At 43.8% G+C, this 25,468-nt stretch overlaps 1 pseudogene; it reads right to left on the reverse strand.

Annotated features, from left to right (window-relative positions):
* Nucleotides 1-15,537: 15,537 nt before the first annotated feature.
* On the reverse strand, nucleotides 15,538-15,633 carry LOC121927439 (annotated as a pseudogene).
* Between the last annotated feature and the right edge of the window lie 9,835 nt (nucleotides 15,634-25,468).

A 25,468-nucleotide genomic window follows, 5' to 3' on the forward strand; every position in this document is an offset into this window, starting at 1 on the left:
ATGGCAACCCTAAAGTGAACCTATCATGGGTGTTTCTTGGCAAGATTTGTTCAGAGGAGGTTCGCCATTGCCTTCCCCTGAGGCTGAGAGCATGTGACTTGCCTAAGGTCACCAAGTGGGTTTCATAGCCAAGCCAGGAATTGAACTATAGTCTCCAGAGTCATAGTCCAACACTCAAACCACTATGCCACCTGAGGCCTGGCTAGTCCAGAAGTCTGTTCCCACAATGGCCAACTAGATGCCTGTGGAATTCCCGCAAACAAGGCATAACTACAAAAGCATATGTTTCTCAACAATTGATATACAGTCAGCCGTCCATATCCACAGATTTTTTTAACCATGGATTAAAGCATCCATAGCTTAAAAACATTCAAAAAATATATAATTTCCTGAAAAGGAAACCTTGATTTCCCCATGTTATGTAAGGGACACCATTTTACTATCCATTGTATTTAATGGGACTTGACCACCCATGGACTTTGGTATCCACAGGGGTTGGAACCAAACCCTAGCAGATACCACTGTATTCTCAACAGAGACTGGACCCTGCATGTTGATATTAATCATGTTAAATTATGTGTGGTGGAAAGAGAAAAATAAGTCAGAAAGTAAAATACCCTTTCTCCAGACAAGGCATAATGTAATTTGGGAACATTTGCAGGGGAACAATATGGTAAATTATATTTTATTGGTCCTTCTTTGCTGAGTTTTTCACTATGTGGTAGATGACAGCTGCAGTGAGCAATTGGCAAGTGCAAGGGATAGTAAAAAAAACAAGAGGGACAGAGGAAAGAGCAGGAATAGGAAACCTGCAGTTTACTGCCTCATGCAGAGGCATGCAGGAGAAATGAAACTGCAGATTGAGGGGGATAGGAAGGGAGTGCATGGGAAAATGATGGGAGAGAGAAGTGCAATGGAAGAGTCAAACTCTTAATAGTTTTTTTTCTCACTCACATTCAAGTAAGAGTTTTTTAGCGCTATTTTCTTACCAGCTTCCCTGTCTTTGATCCTCAGTGGATTTATCTTAGCCCCATTTGAAGCTGCCTTGTTTAGTTACATAAGGGGAAGTTTTAATTTCTGTTTTAATTCTGAGACTGCATTTATTGTACTTCAGAAATTGCACCACAAGCCCACACATCACGCTGCAACTTTTAGTATTTCTGAAATTGCACCACACATCACACTGCAATTCTTCTAAAGTTTCCCAAACACATATCTAATTTTTGTACGCCACTGGCAGGTTATATGCTGTTTTGATGTTGCCTGTGAATAAACATTAATAATAATAATAATAATAATAATAATAATAATAATCAGACTTCTGCTTAGAAGAGTCTGAAACATATCCTTGATTTTGTGCAAATGTATAGTGACACATTAAGCTGTTGGTTCACTTGAAATTTGCCTGGCGAGAGTCAAAGCTAGCTACGAATCCACAGTCTCCCAGGTCAGATTCCAATTAATATAGCTTCAGTTCACCAGGACAATCAAACTGATAAAGTTCCTCTCAAGGATATGCAGAGTGTAGATTAGATCACTGGGTGTAAGGAAGTACAACCAGACAAAGAGCTTTGCCCTGGAGATATTCAGATCTTTGCAAGGGCCCACACCCTATGCACTACTAAGAAGGAAATCACCTTAGGCAGTGTGATTAATATAATAGGGGACATTTGGCTGGGTTTTTTTGTTGGGATTGTTGAGGAGAATTCATACACACCCCAAGCTTTGCTTGGAGAAAAATCACATACTTTATATCCATTATATAATAAGCCCTGCTCAGAGCCATGCCTCATTTAACAAAGCCTCTGGTGGTGAAGATGCGTTTTACAAAGGCTTTTTGTGCTCCCCCATTCACCTTGCCTTCTTCATTCTCTGTCAAGCAAGGCTGAAGTTATTTTTTAATCTCCTTTGCTCTTACTTATACTCCACCTCCTCGCCATACTGTTCAACGTTCAATGTTGACTCTAACCATCTTGGTCAGACCCTGGATTCTTCTCTCTCTTCCCTAAATCTTGGGGATTCTGCTGACTCAACAATGTCTTTATTTAACTCCACTCTTTCCTCAACTCTTGACCGCTTTGCCCCTGTCTCTGTACACACTTCTTCCTCTAGGACTAGGCCTCAGCCCTGGCTTACCCCCTTCATTAAGTTTCTCCGGTCCTGCTCTAGAGTGGCTGAACGTCTTTGGAGAAAGTCCAAACAGTGGGCTGACTTTATTCATTACAAATTTGTTCTTTCCTCCTTCTCACGTGCCCTGTCTATGGCAAAACAGAATTATTACAAATCACTGATCTCCACCAATGAGAGGCACCCACAGCGTTTGTTCTCCACCTTCAACACTTTGCTTAAACTTCCCTCTCCTCCTGTCTCTTCATCATTCTCTCCTAATGACTTTGCTAATTATTTCATCTCAAAGATTACCACTATTCACTCTGAGATAGTCCTTCCCGATTCTTCTTCTGCTCATAATATTCTATCGTCCTCGCCTAAAAAAAATTCTGTGTTTCCTCCTGCTTCTCTGGATGAACTCTCTACACTTCTGAACTCTTCCAAACCTGCAACTTGTTCTCTTGATCCAATCCCTACTCATCTTCTAATTTCCATAGCTCCCTCTCTTCTGCCTTCGCTTCTCCATATCTTCAATCTCTCTCTCTCTCTCTCTCTCTCTCTCTCTCTCTCTCTTTCTCCAGGCTCCTTCTCTTCGGACTTTAAACATGCTCTCATTTCACCAATTCTGAAAAAACCTTCTCTTGACCCCTCCTCTTTGTCTAGCTATCGTCCGATTTATCTTCTTCCCTTTCTTTCTAAGGTCTTGGAACGGGTTGTTTATTCTCACTGTCTTGAGTTTCTTGAAGCCAACTCCATTCTCAATCCTTTTCAGTCTGGTTTCCGTCCACGGCATTCTACAGAGACAGCTCTCACTAAGATCTCGAATGACCTTTTACGGGCCAAGGCTAATGGCATTTACTCTGTTCTCATCCTTCTTGATTTGTCTGCAGCCTTTGACACCGTTGATCACTGTCTTCTAGTTGATATACTTTCTGACCTTGGGTTCTCAGACTCAGTTCTCGACTGGTTTAGATCTTATTTGTCAGACAGATCTTTTGCAGTGGTCACAGGTAGTCAGACTTCATCCTCTGTTCCCTTATCTGTTGGAGTTCCCCAGGACTCTGTTCTGGGTCCCCTTCTATATTCTCTCTACACACTGTCCTTAGGTAAACTCATTAGCTCTTTTAGTTTTTCCTACCATCTGTATGCTGATGACACCCAGTTGTATCTTTCCACCCCTGACCTTTCTCCAAGGCTTGAACAGCAAGTCTCATCTTGCCTCACAGCTGTCTCGCAGTGGATGCGCCATCGGAGTTTGAAGCTCAACATGTCCAAGATGGAGCTTCTTGTCTTTCCTCCTAAGTCCACCCTTCAACACTCCTTTTCTGTCTCTGTGGACAACATTTCTATTCAACCAGTTCAGCAAGCCCATAGTCTTGGTTTTATCTTTGATTCTTCTCTGTCGTGTATCCCTCAGATCCAGACCACAGCCAAGGCTTGTAGATTCTTTTTGTACAATATTGCCAAAATCCGACCATATCTCTCCACCTCTACTGCCAAGATCCTGGTCCATGCACTAGTGGTCTCACGACTTGATTACTGTAACGTCCTCCTGGCTGGGCTTCCTCTTTCTCACCTCTGTCCTTTAATTTCTGTCCAGCATTCAGCTGCATGCATTATCACATCCACCCACCGCTCTGACCACATCTCTCCTTTGTTGGCATCCCTTCACTGGATCCCCCTCCCTTTCCGCATTCAGTATAAGCTCCTGCTGGCGATGTTTAAAGCCCACCATGGGCTGCCCCCCCTTATTTATCAGACCTTCTTTCTCCTCACCTTCCCACTAGGGCCCTCCATTCTGGTAGTCAAAGTTGGCTGTCCCAGCCCAGGATTTCCTCTGCCCCATCTAGGATTTGCCCCTTTTCACTCCTGGAACCTTCTTCCCTCGTGAGCAAGGGCCATCACTTTGTTAACCAGCTTCAAAACGGAGTTGAAGACCCTCCTGTTCAGAGAAGCGTTCCCAGACATTGCGTGATTGTCACTTGCTATCTGATGTTCTTTTTGTTGCCTGTTTTATTGAACCATTTCCTGTATTGCTATGTGTTTTATTTGTATTATCCTATCATTTCTTAGATTGTACGCCATAGGCAGGTTTACTCTTTTATATTTGTTGTTTTTATGTACAGCGCTGTGCAAATCTACAACGCTATATAAATAAATAATAATAATAATAATTTAAGCAGCTTCAGCATTAGGACTATAGAGAAAGAGAGCTGGGGAAACACACATTTTTGGTTGTTGGGTTGTACCAGCATGTCTGCAATAAACCAATGCAATAAAACTTGAGCTGGAAAAGAGCAGGATTCAACTTTAGCTCAGTCTACTGTAGCCATGAAAATCCCTGCATACAGCAGACAAGGTTGCTCCTTGCCTCCAAATGTCCTCACATAGCAGATAAAACAGTAAAAGAGAGAAAAGAGAAGAGCAGATAAGCCTATCTTAGCATATTTTTCCATAGTTTTTTTTAAAAATTTATTTATTTATGATTAGCAAGACATACAAATTTTATAGAAACATAAAACATATAAAACAAATAAACATATGAAACATATTTACATTGCGATACATTTAATTATCATTAAGCCTATCTTAGCATATTTTAAAAACACAGATCAGCAAGCTTGGACTCAGAAATTAAAATCAGGAGGAAATATGGACAGCGGTAAACGAAAAAGTAATTCTTGCATGCATTTTAGAAGGCTTCCAGTGGTTTCTAGAAGGTTCAAACATTTTTTTTCTTTACTCATGCAAGGTTTACCTGAGCTGGTTATTTAATTTCATCATCATCATCATTATTATTATTATTATTATTATTATTGAGCTTTCTTTATATAATGCTGTAAATTTACACAACATTGTACATACAATCTTTTTAATTAGATGGTTCCCTGCCCTCAGGCTTACAATGTAAAAAGTCATGACACAAAAGGAGAAGGGATCAGGTCCAGCATTTCTTCTCTCCCTCTGAGGCCTGGACCGAGGCAGATGGACTGGAGGGAGGGCTCTGCTTCTTAATCAAGGCCAGGCCCGATGGAGCTGGCCCTGCCTTTTCAGCCCCTCCCTGGCCAGATGATGACAGATGGCATGGAGGGAGGGCTCTTCTTCTTCAGCCTAGGCCCAATGGAGTTGGGGCTGCCTCTTCATTCCCTCCAGGCCAGATGGCTTGCCTTTCTCTCCTTGTGGATTATGCTGGATGGAGGGAGGGCCTTCTTCTTTTCAGGCAGGGCCTGATGGCTGGCCTGCCCGTCTCTCCTTCTGGATGGTGGAGGGAGGGAGGGAGGGCTCTTATTTCAAATTGCATATTCATTTTGAATAAAAAGTTTCCTGAAACGGGTTGAAAAGCTCTTTTTTTAAATAGTGTAGCAACCTATTCCTGTCGCTCTTCAGCTCCAAGTGGTCTTGGATGAAGCCGATTTTCTAGATCCATTTCAAACTGGCTTCAGGACGGGATATGGGGTGGAGACTGCCATGGTCGCCTTAACTGATGACCTTCGTCTAAGCATCGACAGAGGAAGTGTGACCCTGTTGGTGCTATTAGACCTCTCAGCGGCATTTGACACAATAGACCACAACATCCTCTTGGAACGCCTGAGAGAGCTAGGAATTGGAGGCACGGCTTTGCAGTGGTTCCGTTCCTTCCTCTCAGGTAGATTCCAGAGGGTGATGCTTGGGGACAGTTGCTCTTCAAAAACAGAGCTTAATTGTGGCGTCCCTCAGGGCGCCATCCTGTCCCCGATGTTATTCAACATCTATATGATGCCGGTGGGAGAAATCATCCGTAGACATGGAGCGGGGTGTTATCAGTATGCTGATGACACCCAAATATACTTCTCCATGTCTCAGTCATCAGCAATGACAACAGATGGCATTTCTCCCCTCAATCAATGTCTTGCAGCAGTAATGGACTGGATGAGGGAAAACAAGCTCAAGCTGAATCCAGACAAAATGGAAGTACTTACGGTAAGGGCCCCCAAACCAGGTATCGGGTCGCAACCTCCAGTCCTAGAGGGGTTCACGCTCTCCTCAAAGGACTATGTTCACAGCTTAGGGGTGCTTCTTGACTCGTCGCTTCAGATGAGAAATCAGGTGAATGCAACTGTCAAGAGTACCTGTTATCAACTCCGGCTGATACGTCAGCTGCACCCTTTCCTGGAACGGGGGGACATCGAAATGGTAGTACATGCACTGGTAACCTCAAGACTTGATTTTTGCAATGCGCTCTACATGGGGCTACCCTTGTGCCTAGTCCGGAAACTTCAACTGGTGCAGAATATGGCAGCCAGATTGATTACAGGAACAACTAGGAGTGACCCTATCACACCTATATTAAAATCACTCCACTGGCTGCCTATTTGTTTCTGGGCACAGTACAAGATGTTGGTCATTACCTTTAAAGCCCTCCATGGCTTGGGCCCAACCTACTTAAGGGATCGCCTCCTTCCGTACAATCTGCCCCGTACCCTCCGATCCTCTGGGAGGAATTTGTTGCAGTCCACAAAGACCAGATTGACGGCGACCTCCCAGAGGACATTTTCCGTGATCGCTCCCACTTTATGGAATGGCCTGACAGACGAGATCCGTCAAATTGCCAACCTTGAGAGCTTCAAGAAAGCTGTCAAGACAGATCTCTTCCAGCAGGCCTTCCTGGAAAAGATCTCGGCCATGTAACGCTCCCCCCACAGTCATATACAAATGAAGACTCTACCCACCGTTATTTTATTATTGTAGTATTGTTTTTAGATTTTTATCATCTGTAATTTTAATGGATGGAATTGTTTAATCCTTTTTTTAAGGGGGGATTATATATATTGTATTTTTTTAAAGGTTGTACGCCACTTCGATTGTGAAAACAAAAAGCGGGATATAAATGAAGGTTTTATTATTGTTATTTATGTTCTGTATTATTTCTGTGTCTGCTACCAAATTTTCTGTTAAAAAAGTCATGCTTGGGAATACTTCTACAGTTGTCCCTCCATATTTGCTAGGGTTAGGGGAACAAGACCCCCATGAATATGGAAAAACCGCAAATAACAAAAACACTGTTTTTACCTAAGAGGAGACCTCTCTAGGAATCTCTAGGTCCTCCAGTGCAACTCTGTGGTCAATGTCCAACATACACTGACCATAGAATGGCACTGGAGTAGCTACAAATGGTCTTTCAGTGCAACTTTTAGTTAAAGTTGACCACAGAGTTGCACTGGAGGACCTAGACAGTCCTAGAGAGAACATATTAATGAAATCCGTGAATAATCAAATCCGCAAATATCAAAGCCGCAAATATGGAGGGATGACTGTACTTTCTTAACCGAGGTTCAGTCAGTTCTCCATATCCCTAGATTCTGCATTCATGGATTCAACTGTCCATGGCTTGAAAATATTCAAAAATAAAAATCCAAAAAGCAAAGTTTGATTTTGCCTTTTTATGTAAAGGATAACATGTTATTATTCTCGTTGTATATAATGGGATAAGCATCCACAGATTTTGATATCCACAGGGCGTCCTGGAACCAAACCTCAGCGGATACCAAGGGCCTACTGTACTTTTAATGCCTGCATGGCACTTCAGGGCTTAGTCTCCAAAAGACTGTACCCCAGGTTTTCCATTCTCACTGCTTGCATTTTGTAAAAGAAATGGCTTAAGATTCTGAATGGTCAACCTCATGCTAGAATATTTGGTACTACATGCTATGTATTCCTACTAATTTAAAGAGCAATTATGACAGTTCATAGTATTACACCCTGACACATGACTTGAGGGAGAAAAAAATATGAGACAATCCCCCATATCTAATTAAAAATGCCACCATAAAATAGTTGGCTCCAAGCACTGGCCAATCCCAGAACAGGAAGAAATGCCATGTGAAAGTGCTGTCTGCAGACTCCAGGCTCCCATTAGCAATTTAAGAAGATTCAGCTGTGATGTAACTTCATCTAATTTAATTTCCCCCTCCACCTTCTGGTATACATATTATTATTTTGTACATTTTTAGATACCTCTAAATGAAATGTGTTTGGACAGGAAGACCCCATATTAAGCTGGGGAGATTCCCCAGGAATGATGCTCAATGTCATCAATGAAATTTGATTACGTGAGTTTCAAACTTCAGAGCAAGACAGGTACATGGCCTGTGATCAAAGGCATGATCAAACACTGTCAGTCTTATCCTGGAGGCACAGGAAGCTAGACGACTCCTTCATTAGAAATTCTTTGCAAATATAAATATTTTTGGGTTTATTTCTCATCCTGCTCATAGTATTGCTTGCTTCTCATGAGAGTGTATCTTTAAAAGGTACAACTGCTGCTACTGGCTCTGTGTGTGTCCAAGATCACACATGCATGAATACAGTGTTGACAGCTCTCAACTTCCCCAGGTTCATGCATTTAACTTTCATTCTGGTTTCAGGCCAGGGTTTGGTCCATAAAGAGCTTTGCTCTCCCTGACTAGTGAGAAATGGGTGAGTTCTGCTCTGATAGTTCTCCTAGATCTCTCAGTAGTTTTTTATATCCTTGACCACAATATCATATTGGATCATGGGGATGGTATAAGAAGCAAAGTAGTACAGTTTCATTCCTTCCTATAAAATTGACTACATAGAGGCTGCACCTGCACCACATAAATAATCCAGTTTGACACCATTTTAACTGCCATGGCTCAATGCAATGAAATTCTGGGATCTGTAGTTTTGTGAGATGTTTAGCATTCTCTGCCAGAGAGTTCTGGTGCAAAAACAAACTACAAATCCCAGAAATTCATAGCACTGAGCTCTGACAGTTAAAGTGGTGTCAAACTGGATTATTTCTGCAGTGTGGATGCATCCATAATGACTTCGGGGAATTGTTGTTCTCCTTCAGGGTGATAAAACCATTGAGTGCCACAGGTACTATTCCACATCCCATGCTATTCAATATATACAGGAAACAGTGGGCAAGGCCATCCAAGATTTGGGTGTTGGTTGTTATCAATATGCCAATAAAACTCAACTCTATTTTCTCCTTTTATCCAAGTCCAGTGAAACTGTTCAGGTACTAAAAAAGTGCCTGGATACTGCAAAGGGCTGCATGAAAACCAATAAACCAGAACAGAATCCTGATAAGGTGGAGGTCAGTAAATTGATAGGCTTTCCTCTTTTCCCACTCTCCCCCTTCATCCTGCCTTACTTCAGTTGTTGCAAACCAAGGCTGCATCCCAAAAATAATCCCAAAAACAATTTTGGGAATTGTAGTTTGTTGTGATACCAGAGCTCCCTGTTAGAGAAGGTTAAATGTCTCATAAAACTACAATTCCTAGAATCCCGTATCATTGAGCCATAATAGTTAAAGCGTTGTCAAACTAGATTATTTCTGCAGTGCAGATGCAACCTGAGTTAAAAGTGCCAATGTAGTTTGCAATCAACTTGGGGGCAAGGGGAGGAATGAAATCTTGCCCTTCTCTCTATATGCAGGGAAAAACAAACTGTTTCAGCCTCTTCTACCTTATGTGTTCTTCTTCATTAATAACTTTTACCATCTTGAGCTTATTCTGATGCTGCTTGGCCACATGTGTCCTAGTTTTCATTCGTGCAATGTTGGCGGGTATGATGATACTGGTTTTGAAGAAATTACACTGGCTGGCAATACGTATCCACTCTGAAGTCAAGGCATTAGTGATGACATTCAAAGCCCTAAATTGTAACCCTGATGCTTGAAGGAAAGCCATGCTCCCTACATACACCTACCTGACCATTCAGCTCTAAAAGAGAGGCCATTCTCTATGTCCCTATAGTGGGAGAAATATACTGTGTGGAGACTCAGAAGAAGCCCTTCTTTCCTGGGTTGTCCCAATTGTAAAAAGTCCTCTTCTTGGTGGCCCATTTGGCAAACGCACTGGCTTCATTTCAGCACCAAGTTAAAACTTGGATTTTCACCAAAGCCTTTAGGCTCTGGGGCCATAGCCTGAATTATAGCTTCTTGATATATAGAAGGCACTGGCTAAGCTGGTTTCAACTGTTTTAAATTATTGTAGACTATCTAGACTTGTTTTCAGACTATAATGAATTGTTTCACATTGTTTTAGACCATTTTAAATTGCTGTTCTGCTTCATTTTTTGATATTGGGTATTAACATTAGTGTGGTGTAGTGGTTTGAGTGTTGGACAATGACTCTGGAGAACAGGGTTCAATTTTCAGCATGGCCATGAAATCCACTGGGTGACCTTGGGGAGGTCACATACTCTCAGCCTCAGGGGAAAAGCAATGGCAAACCCCACGATAGGTTTGCCTTAGGCCGGGGTACCATAAATCTGAAATGACTTGAAGACACACAACAACAATATATTAATATAATATATAGAAAAGTTTATTATTTATTAGTTGTCTTTATATTCTAAGCTAATACTATCATATGTCACTCTCTTTATCCTCACTTTATCGTCTTAACAACTCCTGCTGTGGCCCAAGATTACCCACTGATTTTCATTGGAGCTTCAATCCACATTTCTCAGATCCCAATCCAACATTACACACTGTCATTATACAAACTGCAACACAATGTCTTTTAAGTCAATTAGTATTTTTCTCTTTTCCTGTGCATTCATCCTGATGCCTGGTTCTAATGTTTTATCTGGGGTTTGATGCCCCTTCACATAATTTGCAAGATAAAAATCACTCTCTTCCCTTTCATGACAAACCAAAGCTTGGTAATGTCAACTTTTTGGGATTATGGCATGTCCAGCAGGATTTGCAGCATTTCTACATTCTGAGGTTTGCCTTCTTGCTTTCTTCTCCCTCTGGACTAAATTCAGATCAGTGCCATCCAGGTTGTTTTAAATCTCCTCAAATATTCACGCTTCTTCTCTGCCTTAGAGCCCTTCACTGGCTACTGTTCAGGCCAAGGCTCATTTCAAAGTTTTGATTTATGTATTTAGAGCTTTGTGTTCCAATCTCCCCCAGCATCTGATATTTTGCCCAGCATGGTAAGCAACGTCTAGGAATGTAAGATCTACAGGTAAAGGAGTATGTTCAGTTCTATTGATGTGCACAAATCTGTCAAGGCTGCAAGCCTTTCAAGATCTGGCTCTGTGTCTGTGCAACCATTTTCCTTTGGACTTCCAGTAGGATAATGATCTCATCCATTTCTGTAAAGGGTTGAAGACCTTCCTCTTTGATCTGCCAGATTAACCTGAGAGCTTATTGTTCACGCTTTATCCCATCTTTCTCCCTATGGGATATATGCATATTTAAGTGTCAAAGACAGTCTTATCGCATTCACCCGTGGTTGCTCGACTGCAACCCAGGGTTATCCCACAGCTTTTCAAAGATGGGAAAATCCAGTGTGTGAAAATCCACTGGAGAAGCTCGGATTGCAGATGGGCTGCAGATGGACAGCCACGGAGAAATCTGATAAGACCAGTCTTTGACACTTAAACACGCATGTATCCCATCAGGAGAAAGACAAGATACAGTGTGTGTGAAAGTCTCCTAAGGTTGTTCCTAAGGTTGTTGGAGTGGCTGGTGGGATGTTGAAGATTTTATGTACCTTTATAATGTTTTGTTTCATTGTCTTTGTCTCTAAGTGTATATGTTTGATGTTCTGCTCTTTGGTGGGAAGGACATTTCAAATAAATGTTATTCTTACATTATAGAAAGGAATAGTATTGAATGAATGAATGAATGAATTTATTACGGCACATGGGCAGCACCAAAATATGGCAAAAATATAAAACATGTAACATCAGGTGTACTGCCATAGCACAAATATATCTACATTCTACTCTGGAGAGAAGTAACCAGTGGTGTTCCACAGGGCTCTGTCCTGGGCCCAGTACTGTTCAACATCTTTATCAATGACTTGGAGGAAAAAATTGGGGGAATACTTACCAAATTTGCAGATGACACCAAATTAGGAGGAATAGCTAATACTCCAGAGGACAGGATCAAAATTCAAAATGACCTGAATAGACTAGAAAGCTGGGCCACAGCTAACAAAATGAACTTCAACAGGGAGAAATGTAAGGTTCTGCACTTAGGGCGAAAAAATGAAATGCACAGATATAGGATGGGGGACACCTGGCTTAAGGAGACAACATGTGAAAGGGATCTAGGAGTCCAAGTAGACCACAAGTTGAACATGAGTCAACAGTGTGATGCGGCAGCTAACAAGGCCAATGCGATTTTAGGCTGCATCAATAGAAGTATAGTGTCTAGATCAAGGGAAGTAATAGTGCCACTATATTCTGCTCTGGTCAGGCCCCACCTGGAATATTGTGTCCAGTTCTGGGCGCCACAATTCAAAAAGGACATTGAGAAACTGGAGCATGTCCAAAGGAGGACGACTAAAAAGGTGAAGGGTCTGGAAACTTTGCCCTATGAGGAACGCCTTAGGGAGCTGGGGATGTTTAGCCTGGAGAAAAGAAGGTTAAGAGGTGATATGATAGCTCTGTTTAAATATTTGAAGGGATGTCATATTGAGGAGGGAGCAAGCTTGTTTTCTGCTGCTCCAGAGACTAGGACGCGGAGCAATGGATGCAAGCTGCAGGAAAAGAGATTTCACCTCAACATTAGGAGGAACTTCCTGACAGTAAGGGCTGTTCGACAGTGGAACACACTTCCTCGGAGTGTAGTGGAGTCTCCCTCCTTGGAGGTCTTCAAACGGAGGCTGGATGGCCATCTGTCGGGGATGCTTTGATTTGGATTTCCTGCATGGCAGGGGGTTGGACTGGATGGCCCTTGTGGTCTCTTCCAACTCTATGATTCTATGATCTATATCTTCTATATATCCAAGTAGGAGGGGAGAATGCTCACAGTCCCATCCCCCATAGCATCACAAAATTAAAAGGAATAGTATTGGAGAGATCCAGTGTGGTATAGTGGTTTGAGTATTGGACTACAACTGTGGAATGCAGGTTTGATTCTCAGCCAGGGACGTAGCTAGGATTTTAGGAAGGGGAGGGTCCAGACTAAGTGCCACCATTATAATGGGGCTTGAGTGCAGCAGCGCAGCAGCACACACCATTCATTTTTCTAATGGAAGGGGGGGTCCGGACCCCAAGAACCCCCCCTTGGCTACGTCCCTGTCTCAGCTCAGCCATGAAACCCACTGGGTGACCTTCGGCAAGTCACATGGTCTCACCCTCAAGAGAAGGAAACAACCAATTTCCTCTGAACAAATTTTGTCAAGAAAACCTCATGATAGGGTTGCCTTAGGGTTGCCATTAATCAAAAGTGATTTCAAGGCAGACAACAACAGTATTGCATTCACACTTTGCCAAATACAACAAGCAAGGTCTGATGACAATCTAAACATAGGGGCAGGGACCAACTAGGTAGGTACTAGACAGGAGATACACATGGCTAGAACCTGGTACAGTAACAAAGAGTATGTCTACCCTACACTATTTACGGCAGTTCAAAACCACTCTTGTTGACCCACTATGGAAATTAGGAGACAAGACACCAGGCTTAGAGTTAAATAAAGCCAATTTTATTAACTATTTAATATTTAAATTTGAAAGCATGAGCTGCAATGCAGAGAGCTACTAAGGTTTTTCAGATCTTAGGGACTGGCCCTGAGTGCCCAGTTTTTTATATGTCATTTCCAGGCAATAATAAAGGGTGCAAATTATCTAGTTTTGATAGGCTAACTTTTAAACAAGAGAAAAGGGCTGTGTGGAAGTCTCCAACTCAGCTAGGAGAGTAGCAGGTTATGACAATTTTGTAAGGCTTAATTGAGTGGTTCCTGCAACTTGCAAATACTTTCCAAAGGGTGCATTTAGGGGCAAAACAGACTGCCCCTTTGTTCTACTCTCCCGATGGCTTCAAGGCGCTGCGCTCTGGCAGTGCAGTGTTTAGATTAGATGCCGCACGCCACCAGAGTGCCATAAAGCGAGTTTCCAGCTGCAGCAATGCCAAAAAGCTTTTTTTTGGGCTGGCAAAAAGGTGGATTGGGACCATAGCATGTTGTTGCCACAGCCCCAATCCAACTTTGTCAGGGTGGTCTGTTTTACCCCCTGGTTAGTTTCCTTTTTCCCTCACAATCCTTATGGTGCCAGGGTTCACCCTCCAGTCTGCTCTGCACCTACCAGAGCAGGAGGCAAGAAAGCTAGATTAAATGTTTCTTATCCCCAAGTAGGTGAGAAGGAATAATTCCACCACCATGCACATTTCAGGAACAGCTCCTTCAGTTAAGATTTTAGTCTTAATTTTCAAACAGGAAATATATGATCTCTGTGTATATATTTGAGTGACAAGCTGTGAGCAACTGTAATTGGTACTTATGCAAAATATTTAATGACATCACCAAGAGTCATCCTTAGGTCTCATTTAACCTGGAAACCCCAGGGTCTTGGATGATCCTGAAGTGGTAGCCCTAGAGCTACTTGATGTGGGATTCCACTGATGCCTCCTCAGCAGGGTTTGCCAGACTGAAAATTGAAGGGACTCTTGTACTTTGAATGGCTGTATAGAAGACGGAATGTAAACAGGTGTTGCGTATGATGCAACCAGGTAAAAAGCAACACCTTCTGAAATCCCTTCTACACAGCCATTAAAGACATAGGAGCTCTCTCCTATTTTCACTCTGGCAACCTATGCTCAACCACACTTGGGCATGAAATCTAGCCTCAGGATCAATCGAATTAAATTTGATTTCTGCTTGGTAAACCTTCTTGCTTGAAGGCCCTCCCAATAAGCCTGCCTCCCCCAGCTCCCATGACCTAAAGTGAGGAGGACATACCCAAATCAGACCTCAAGGGTGGTCTCCTTCCCCTGTGCCTCAGCCTCCATGACCAAAAGGGACAATTCAGAAGATCTCGTGCACGGGTGCCTATTAATGCTCACTGTGCTTAGTCCACTTCTCTCCTTACCACCTGCCTAGTTAAACACCACACCTGTTGCCAGCCTCCCATGTTCTTACAGCTTCAGTGTAGGGTAAGTAAAAAATAGAACTAAACCCTGGGAAAAGGGGGGCAAATGGTCCGTCTGACCCAATGCAACCAGCAAAAGCCTACTATGAACAGAAGGCGAGTGGCTAAGCCAAGCATCACCAGTCAAAGAGGAGACAGAGAGGGTGAAATGGACTTATAAGGTCTCTCAACTCACCCTGTTATCTGTTGACCTGGTGCACAGCGCCAGACCATTAGTTATCTCCCTGACCTCTGTTCCTTTTGGGGCTAGCAATGCAGTGTGTGCATGACAGCACTTCAGGGCTGTTATAACTTTTTAACTGTTTATGAATACACCCCATGGGATTTGAATTTTGACAAGGAATTTAAAATGTGTTCTGGGAGAGAACCCTAGTGCACTCCCCTGAAAAAGTTATTTATTTATATGCTTATCTATATTTATATATAAGTATAGCACAAACCTAAATCCATCACCAAACTACAGATCACAAGATTCCATAGGCTGGAGTTAAGTGACATTACTAACCTGTTTTTTGTTTGTTTGTTTGTTTTTTAATGGAACGCTTCACGAATTTGCATGTCATCCTTGCGCAGGGGCCATGCTAATCTTTTCAATTTTAGTATATGTGCTGTCGAAGCAAGCACACTAACCTGTTTTAAATATGTAGTGCAAATATGATTTAGAGAGCCAGTGTGGTTCCGTGGTTTGAGCATTGGGTTACAACTCTGGAGACCAAGGTTATAATCTCAACTCGGCCATGGAAACCCACTGGATGACCTTGGGCAAGTCACATTCTCTCAGCCTCTGAAGAAATTTGCCAAGAAAACCCCATGGATCGCCATCTTCAGGAAGGCCTTGAAGGCACAAACCAGTGACAACAAATACACTTTCCAACACAGAACTGAAAGCTTTCAAGCCTGTGTCTTCATATCCTCACCCAGACCCAGAGTATAACTGCAGGCCATCAGAATTATCTGAAAACTGTCTCCTTGTGAGAAGTGCCCTGCTCAGAAGTACCCCTTTATCTTCATCAGGCACATCTAGCAGCTGATCAACCCATGCTTTTAGGTGTTTTTGCACCCTGGAGCTAGTTGGCTACTAAGAGCCCCCCCCCCGCCAAAGAGAGGGCTGTTCACATTTTAATGGCGAAGTTTGACCTCTGTCTTCCCCAAGTGCCCTGGATTCATCTGACACTGCTCCAGGTCATCCTCTTAATGAGGATTGGTTTGGCTGAACCTTACAAGCAAAAGGGAGAAAAGAAAACAGATCTATAATAGTGCATAGCCAAACATAAAAGCAGCATTTCAAGACAATTTAATTTGTGTGTGCATGTGTGTGTTGGTCATATAATCAATTAAACATAACACACAAAAACCCAATACATAAACATTAACATAAAAAACATGAACATTAACATACATCTAAAACATTAACTAAACAATAAATCAATAGTTTTTTGTGGAGTCAAAGGCTTTCATGGCCGGCATCCATAGTTTTTTGTGGGTTTTTCAAGCTATGTGGCCATGTTCTAGAAGAATTTCTTCCTGGTGTTTAAATCAATTAGGGTTGCCATATCCTGCCTGTGGGCGGGACTTTCCCGGTTTTGGGCGGGTCCGCACAGTCCCGCCCTGGGTTTCCCCCGCCACCGGGATTTTCCCTGCCCCGGGCTTTGTTGCAAAGTCTGCAACAGCGGTGGCGGGGGAAAGAGAGAGGCCTCTGTAGGCCTCTCTCCTTTGGCGGGGGGGCTTCCCTCCTCTCTTTGGCTCCGCTGGAGCCAAGGGAGGGAAAGAAGCCTCACCGGCCGAGGCCAGACTTCTTTCCCCGCCTGTGCTCTGTCCTTGCTGAGAACGGAGCCCAGGCAGAGAAGGAATCTTCCCCTCAGCGAGGCTCCTTTTCAAATGTAGGACACAAAAAATGTGTCCTACATTTGAAAATTTTGTCCTACATTTGTCCCGGTTTGGAGGTCCTGACTTATGGCAACCCTAAGCCCAAGGGGAAAAGAAAGCCTCCTTGGGGGTGGATTCCTTCTCCTCCTGGGCTGCTTCCAACGGAGCCCAGGAGGAGAAGGAATCCTCCCCTTAGAGAGGCTCTTTTTCAAATGTAGGGCCAAAAAAAAAAAAAATAAATAATAGGGTCCTACATTTTAAAATTTTGTCCTACATTTGTCCCGGTTTGGAGGTCCGGACTAATGGCAAACCTAAGTGAATGGCTGCAGTACAGGCATTTAACCACTGCGCCACCAGGGCTCCTTAAACTTAATATTTAGTACAGAACCCAACACAACTGGAACAGCATCTAACAAATATGCTTCTCATTATCTTGACTGTTGACTAAAAACAAACTCCAAGACAATTTGTTGACAGTTTAATGTAGGACGGGGTGGGCAACTGGAGAAAGCTAAAGGGCTGCATTATTCCCCCCCCCCCCCATCGAGTCCTTGGATGGAAGCATCCTATCACACATGCTCCCACCAAATAATAATAATAATAATAATAATAATAATAATAATAATATTTACCACCCCCCCCCCCCCAAAATGCCTCCCAAACACCTTCTAGGGGACATGGTGCCATTCATGCTATATTTCAGGGTTTTCTGGTGACCCAAGAGGGCATTTTGTGGCTAAAAATTGTTTTTGAAAATTGTTGCAAAAAATAATTTTAAAACTAGGGTGAGGATGAGATCTAGAAGAGCTCCAAATGTGCTGGAAGTCCCCTTTACATCAATTAGAGGACATTTTGGGACATGGGTGTGTGTGGAAATGTGGGAAAATATGCACAACCTCCCATCTCTTTTGACCCCTAAGAGTCACAAAAACACTGTCCATCCCTGATTTAGAACATATCAGCAGAACAGAGAAAGAACAAGAGAGAAGCAGACTTTCAATGGGCCCATTAAAATATATCCCAATAAGTTCAGTATTGTTACCATATTTATTATGTTCTCACAAGGGCCTAAAATGTCCTCCCACCGAAAGAACGGTAAAGCTTGTCCTTGCTTTGTTTGCTTCTGCCCCAGGGGATCTCAGAGCATTCATTTAGCCCAAAGGGTTTGAGGTGTTAATTTTTTTCTTGCTTTGCTTTAAGTAGGGATATTTTATTTTCCAAATCTGTTTTCTCGTAACAAGGCAAATAAAACCAAACATGCCGTTTCAGTGCACAGCGCTGTGTTTCCTTGCACCCAGATTTCCTGTGGAAGTAAGTGGCAATTGAGTGTGTCCTGTGATGAATTGTCTTGACTTTATTAGTCAGCTCAGCAAAATTGACTCATTCAAGGGTGTTAATTACCAAGATGAACAGAATTATGCTACTCTTAGATCACTTAAAACTGATGGACAAGGAACCTCACCTTCTGCTGAAACCTACTAATCAAATTTAACTATGTGACTCACCCATAGAAACATCTCTACCAATGGCACCAATACGCTTAATTAACCCACCATGTTCTGGCACGTATGCATATGTGAGCATACGCACACGTACAGATAATGCGGCAGCTAAGAAGACAGTGTGGTTAACAAGCAGCCGCTGCACCAAAACAAAATTAATAACACTGTCTGTAAAACCACACATATGTTTCTCTCTGTGTGTGTTCATGCATGCAGTCTGCCCGGAAGTTTCTTATTAAAGTCTGCTACAAGGGAATATCAATGTGAAGAGAACATTATTTTGGGTGTGTTTTTACCACCAAAAGGCGAGAACGAAATAACTTCTGGTGCTTTTGCACTAGTCAAGTGGCCTCCCATATAGAGGATGCTGCCTTTATGTGGCATTTTCTTGTATGAGACTTGTCTGGTTGGCATTTTCTACATATTCATAGATGGCCACATCTTTCTTGAAGAAGCCAGTGTCACTGGGGTTACTGGCACACTGCAAAAATAAAGCAGTTTTACACCACTTTAACTTCCATGGCTCAGTGCTATGGAATTCTGAATTTGGTGGAGCATCAAAACTCTCTGACAGGGATGGTTAATATCTCACAAAACTTCAAATCCCAGAATGCCATAGAATTGAGTCATGACACTTAAAATGGTGACAAACCACTTTGTTTCTGCAGTGTGGCAGCAGCCTAGTTTTTACTACATCACATTCTCCTTTCTATTTTTGCCATCTGGTCCCTTATCTACTCGCACTTTGTTTTTGTTTTGGCTGGCTCTGCCCACAAGCAAAAATCAGGAATGAACATCATTCCAATGTTTCCCTGTCTCTTATACAGACAAGTACATTTTGAACTTTTGCTTTCTAAAATTTAGAGCACAAATGATACACTATTATTGTTGGTAAATAATACCAGATTTTCTATGACATAAGGCTGGTGATCCTTTGGGCCTGCTGATGTTGTCAGACTCCAATTCCCATTAGCCACAACTAGTATGACCAATGCAGAGGGATGATGGGAGTAGTCAGTTGTCAACAGCTGCAGAGCCTCAGTTTCTCCAGCCTTGAGTTAGACCAATGCTATAATATGACTAACCCAAATACTCTAAAGACACCATATCCATCTGAACTTGGAAGCTATGCATGGTCAGCTCTGGTTAGTACTTAGATGGTAGATGCCAATGAATACCTGGTAGTGTAGGCTATATCTCAGAGGAAGGAACTGGCAAAACCATCTCTGAGTATTCCCTGTCTACAAAAACTCTGTTAAGCTCATTGCCAAGATATATAACTTGGATGATTTTTGGTTAATTTATAAGATTATGCTTGCTGTCTAGTCCAACATATTCCTTTCCATAATGGTCAACTAGATGGGAACACTACAAGTCGGTCATGGAAGCAATAGCAATTGCAAACTAAAACTGGATTCACTGCTCCCACAGCAGCAGATCCACCACCCTGCCTAAATACACCCTGACAGCATTAATCTCCATGACTTTGTCAAATTGGTGGCATGATCATTCTTTCCATTTTTTGGCAGTGCATTATTTACCCACGTGCTAGGTGAAGACGTATTTCCTTTTATCTGTCCTGAATCTGTCACTGCTCCAGATGGAACAATAGTTCTGACAAGTGTCAGGCTATATTGTTTCCAGATTTCTTTCCAGCCAGCAATAGTGTAGTGGTTGAGCGCTGGACTACAACTCTGGAGATTAGGGTTTGCATCCCTGCTCGGCTGTGAAAACCCACTGGGTGACTGTGGGCAAGTCACACTCTCTCAGTCATAGAGGAAGGCAAAGGCAAACCCCATCTGAACTAATCTTTCCAAGAAAACCGAGATAAGGTTGCCATATGTCCAAAATGACTTAAAAGCACACAACAACAACAAAGTATTGTTCCCCCTCTTGTGCCCAGTTGTCCTTTAAATATGCCAGTGTTTGTCCCACTTGAGGTATGGTTCAGTGTGATGTAGGCAAGCTTTCCCTTCCTTCCACCATCCCCTCCATGAACCCAACACACTCTCTCTCTCTCTCTCTCTCTCTCTCTCTCTCTCCCTCCCTCTCCTTCCTCGGTATCCACCTTCCAGTCTTAACACTTTTAATTTTTTAAAAGGTTCGTTATCTAAAACTATGATACACCATATTAACACTGTAATTGCAAAGCAAAGTGGACAGGGGGGAAAACGGTAATTGGAAATGTAATGAGGGAATGAAAACCAGAGGAAAAACTTCTGTGGCAAAGATCACACCCCCATTCAACATATCTTCAATGGGTTCACTCAGAAGTACAGCAGACAATTGATACAGATATGAGAATTTTACCCCTGCCTATATCAGAAACTCCTGAAACGAGACCTCCCCCCCAAAAAACACCCTTTGCCTGGGGTTTAAAAAGTGTTAGCTAATCCAGGAAATTCATAGAAAATAGACCAAGACAGGGGGTATATCATAGGGATATTTTTTAAAATCCTTGTTTAGGGTTGCCATAATTCTCTACTATAAACTGGGACAAAATGTAGGGCAAAATTTAGACCAAAATTTAGGACAATTGTAGGATAAAATTTAGCCCAAAATGTAGGACATTTAAGAAAGATGGAGGACCTTACATGTCCTACATTTTGGGCTAAATTTCATCCTACAATTGTCCTAAATTTTGTTCTAAATTTTGTCCTACATTTTATCCCGGTTTATAGTAGAGTATTATGGCAACCCTAGTCTAGATACAACTCCTATCATATCTCAAGGCGTTTGGCCAGTCTGAATGAGCCCTAAGTTTCATTAGATGGCATTGATGACTTTAGCATTGTGAGAAATGACAGGGCGGGACTTCTTTGTACTTTCTCCTTGTCTTGATTATACACACACATACACATGATGACCCTGCTGCCCCCCCCATTCAATTTTGCTCTAAACTTAGTAGCACCCTTTGCTATTCATAACAGAAATAAAAGTGATAAGAGGAAGATTAATGCTCAAAGATTGCCACATTTTGAACCACTCCTGCTGTATTTTTATAGTAGTTTGATGTACCAGCATTAGCTAGCAATGATGATTATCTCCATTTTATGAAAAGCTGCACCTGCTTGCTTTTGTAAATCCAGCTGCTGTTAAAATCATAGAATAGGCCAGGTGGCTATTCTCCTGACACAACCATGCTTTCCTGGTATGCCTTTCTGTAGTTTATACAACTGGGAAAGAGCAGAATGCAGGTAACTACATTGAATCATTGGCCTGTTACAGACTGCCAAAATAAAGCTGCTTCAGGTCTCTTTGGAGGTTTGCTGTTTAAATGATGCATGCATCCGAAGAATCCGGAAGCTGCACCAAAGCTGCACTCCAGTGCTTAGGAATGGAGTGTGGCTTTGGCGCGACATCCGGACTCTTAGGACCCATGCATCTAGGGTTGCCATACCTCAGGACCGCCAGACAGGGAAAATGTAGGACAAACGTTTCAAATGTAGGACACCCCCCCCCCTTTTTTTTTAAGGAGGCATCGGTCTCTCTCAGAGGCCAGGAAGGAGGGCCACTTTTATGTAGGACACTTTTTATTAAATGGAGGACGCCCGTGCCCCTTCCTACATAAAAAAGTGGCCCTCCTTCCTGGCCTCTGAGGAGACCAAGGCTTCCTTCAAAGCCAGGAAAGAGAGGGAGAGCCGGCTGCCATCGCCGCCGGCTTCCTTCTTCTTCCCTGGCCTTTAAGGAAGCTCCAGCCTCCTTCAAAGCCAGGAAAGAGAGGGAGAGCCGGCTGCCATCGCTGCCGGCCTCCTCCCTCTTCCCTGGCCTTTAAGGAAGCTCCAGCCTCCTTCAAAGCCAGGAAAGAGAGGGAGAGCCGGCTGCCATCGCTGCCGGCCTTCTCCCTCTTCCCTGGCCTTTAAAGGAATCCCAGGCCTCCTTAAAGGCCAGGAAGGCGCGCGGGGCCGGCCGCGATCGCAGCCCCTGGCCCCTGCTGACGCCTGGGAGGCGCGCGCAGAGGAGCCTGTCCCCTTTGGCCAGCTCGCCAATGGCCGGCTGGCAACAAAGCAGGGGACGAGCTCCTGCTTCAGAGGCCTGCGCCTGGGGCCGGGACCAATGCATTGCTGGGGGCCAAACCGGACCGTGACCGTGAGGGGCCCCCAAAAGCGTGCTTTTCCCGACGGCCACCGGGTTATGGCATCCCTACATGCATCATTTAAATAGCATACCTCCAAAGAGACCCGAAGCAGCTTTATTTTGGCAGTCTGTAACAGGCCATTATTTCATTTTACTGGTCTGGGGTCTGAAGGCCAAATCATAGAAGGAATGGTTGAAAGAGCAAGTCCGTAGCTTCCAGGAACAAGAATCCAGGGAAATATAGCCACAGTCTTCAAATATCTGGGAAGGTGTCATCAGAAAATGAGATAAATTCATTCTCTGTCGTTCCTAGGCTTCCCATATCCCGCCTGGGGACGGGACTTTCCCGATTTGGGGCGGGTCCGCACGGTCCCGCCCTGGTTTGGCCCCGCCCCCGGGACTCTCCCCCCCAGCGAGCCCTCCAGGCTTGGCTGGGGCTTGGAGGACGGCTGTCTCCCAAGCCCTGGCCATGCCCTGGAGGCTCCTCCGCGATCGCTTAGTCCTCCAGGCTTGGCTGGGGCTTGGAGGACGGCTGAAGCGCGCAAACCCCTGCCTAGAATGGCTGCCCGTCAGTCGCGGGGGGGGGGGAATCCCAGGGGTGGGGGCAAAACGGCGACGGAGGCAGCCATGCAGGGGTTTGGTGTTTCGCTTCAGCGAGGCCCCATTCCCTTGCCTGGCTTCCTCCGTTGGCGACGGAGGCAGCCAGGCAGAGGAAAGAGCATTTCCTCTTTCTCCTCCTCCTCTTCTTCTGCCTCCTCTCTTCCTCCTTTTCTTCCTCCCCTTCTTCCTCCTTCTTCTTTCTCCTCCTCTTCCTCCCCTTCTTCTTCATCTTTTTCCTCCTCTTCTCCTCCTCCTCCTCTTCCTCCCCTTCTTCCTCTTCCTTCTTCCTCTTCTTTCATCTTCTTCTCCATCTCTTCTTCTCCTCCTCCTCTTCTTCCCTTCTTCCTCCCCTTCTTCCTCCTCCTCTTCTTCTTCTCCTCTTCCTCCTCCTCTGCCTTTTCCACTCTTCCTCCTCTTCAATGCCCAAATGTGCTGTTTGAAATGGGGAAGGAAGGTTGGCCAGAAAGGGAAGTCCGTTTCTGCTATCTGTCTAGGAACAATGCCAAAATGTCCTCCATTTTTATCATGCCTAAGAAACATGCATTTATATTAACATTTTTTAAAAATAATCAATTTTTGCGTGTCCTCCATTTTTAAAAATGTGTCCTACATTTGAAGATTTTGTCCTACTTTTGTCCTACATTTGTCCCAGTTTGGAGGTCCAGAATTATGGCAACCCTAGTCGTTCCACATGTTTGAACTAGTGGGTAGCGATTATGGAAAGCAGAGTTCAGATAAATACTAAAAGAAATGTCTGTCCTAATGATAAAAACGGTTTGACAGTGGCATAAACTTCCTTATGAGTTGGCAGGATGGCCATCTGTCAGAGACATTGTTGCTGCACCCTGCAAGGCAGAGCTTGCTTTCAGCAAGGGTTGAATTACCCTCCCCAATCCCTTTCAGTTCTGCATTTCCATTATTCTAAGGCCTAAAAAGGACACCTAGGCGTGTTACAGACTGCCCCTTTGGGGCGGCCTGTAACCGGCCCTTTCCCCGCTGTATCGGGGCCTCAGCTGCCACAACAGCAGCCTCTGAGGCCCCAATCCACCGCTTTCCAGGCCGTGGGGAAGCGGCAAAAGGCTTCATGCCCCAAGGACACCCGATGGCGGCGGGGAGGAGGAGAAAGGGGCCGCTTGGCCCCTTTCTGCCTTGTGTCCCTGGCGCAGCCGTTTAAAGGCTGCGCCAGCGACACAAACCACAAAAGGAGCTCCGTTTCGGAGCTCCTTCTCGCACTGCGGAAAGGGCACTCTAGGCGCCCTTGTGCAGCGTGATGTCACAACCGTGCCACCTTGTTTGGAAGCAGCGCAGTGGTGGCGTAGTCATGGCGGCGCCCATCTGCATAGAGCGCTGCCATTTTGTATGGACTGGGTCTGTACTAGGGTTAGGGGCGTCAAGAAGTGACTCCCCTTTCTAACCCTAGTACGCGCTCGTCGCATACTAGGGTGCCCATTTGTAACGGGCCAGTGTAATCAATAACTGAAGGGGGAATCATCTTTGAGCCTGATATAATTCATATTTTGAAAGAAAATGGATGCTTCAGCATATTTAAATCATGATTGATTGGCATCATAGGACATAATCACTGGACATAATGCCTCTTACCTCAATATGAAAGGATTATAGCTGAGTGGAAGAGTACAGGCTTTGCATACAGAAGGTCATAGTTTCAATCCTGGATATCTCCAGGTAAGACTGGAAAAGACTTACATCATCTGTCTGAAACCTGGGAGAAATCCTGGTAGTCACTGTAGACCAAGTACAGGGAACTACATGAGGGTTGGGACTAATTCCACCCTCTGTGGACCATTCACCTTCCAACTGCGCCCCCAAAATTGACTTTTGGGGCTGTATCCTTGACAAAATGGCAACTGGAGGTGATGGTGCATCACTTCCAGTCACCATTTTGGCTGGGATTTAGCGCCCCCCCCCATAAAAAATAAAAATTGTGTGGAGAGTTCTGGTGCCATGTGGAATGGTGCTGTTGCATGTTTTTATGTGTTTAGGATGTTTTTAAATGAACAATTCCCTGAAAATGGCACTAAAAATTGGGTGGAGGTTCTGGGGTCTTTGCAGAACTGTTGGAGGGGTATGGGGCTGCATGTGGCCTGTTCCTCATTCATTCTCTAGACAATAATAAGTCAGTTACAGTCAGTTACATTTCCTCCATTTCCACTGCAGGCAAGTGTGTTTTTGCATACATGGAGTGCCCGATACAGATCAAAACAATCAGAATACCAAGGACCATGAAGACCCACATTTACCCAGCCTGGCACCCTCCATATGTTGGATTGCAATACTTGTCACTCCCAGCCACCATATGTTGCACATAGTCCAACACATCTGTAGGAAGGCATGTTAAGGAAGGCTGTGGGAATGAATGAAACAACTGGAGGCAGCTGGTTTAAAACAGTCAT

This window comes from Sceloporus undulatus, chromosome 3, assembly GCF_019175285.1.
Source record: "Sceloporus undulatus isolate JIND9_A2432 ecotype Alabama chromosome 3, SceUnd_v1.1, whole genome shotgun sequence".
Taxonomy (NCBI): Eukaryota; Metazoa; Chordata; class Lepidosauria; order Squamata; family Phrynosomatidae; genus Sceloporus; species Sceloporus undulatus.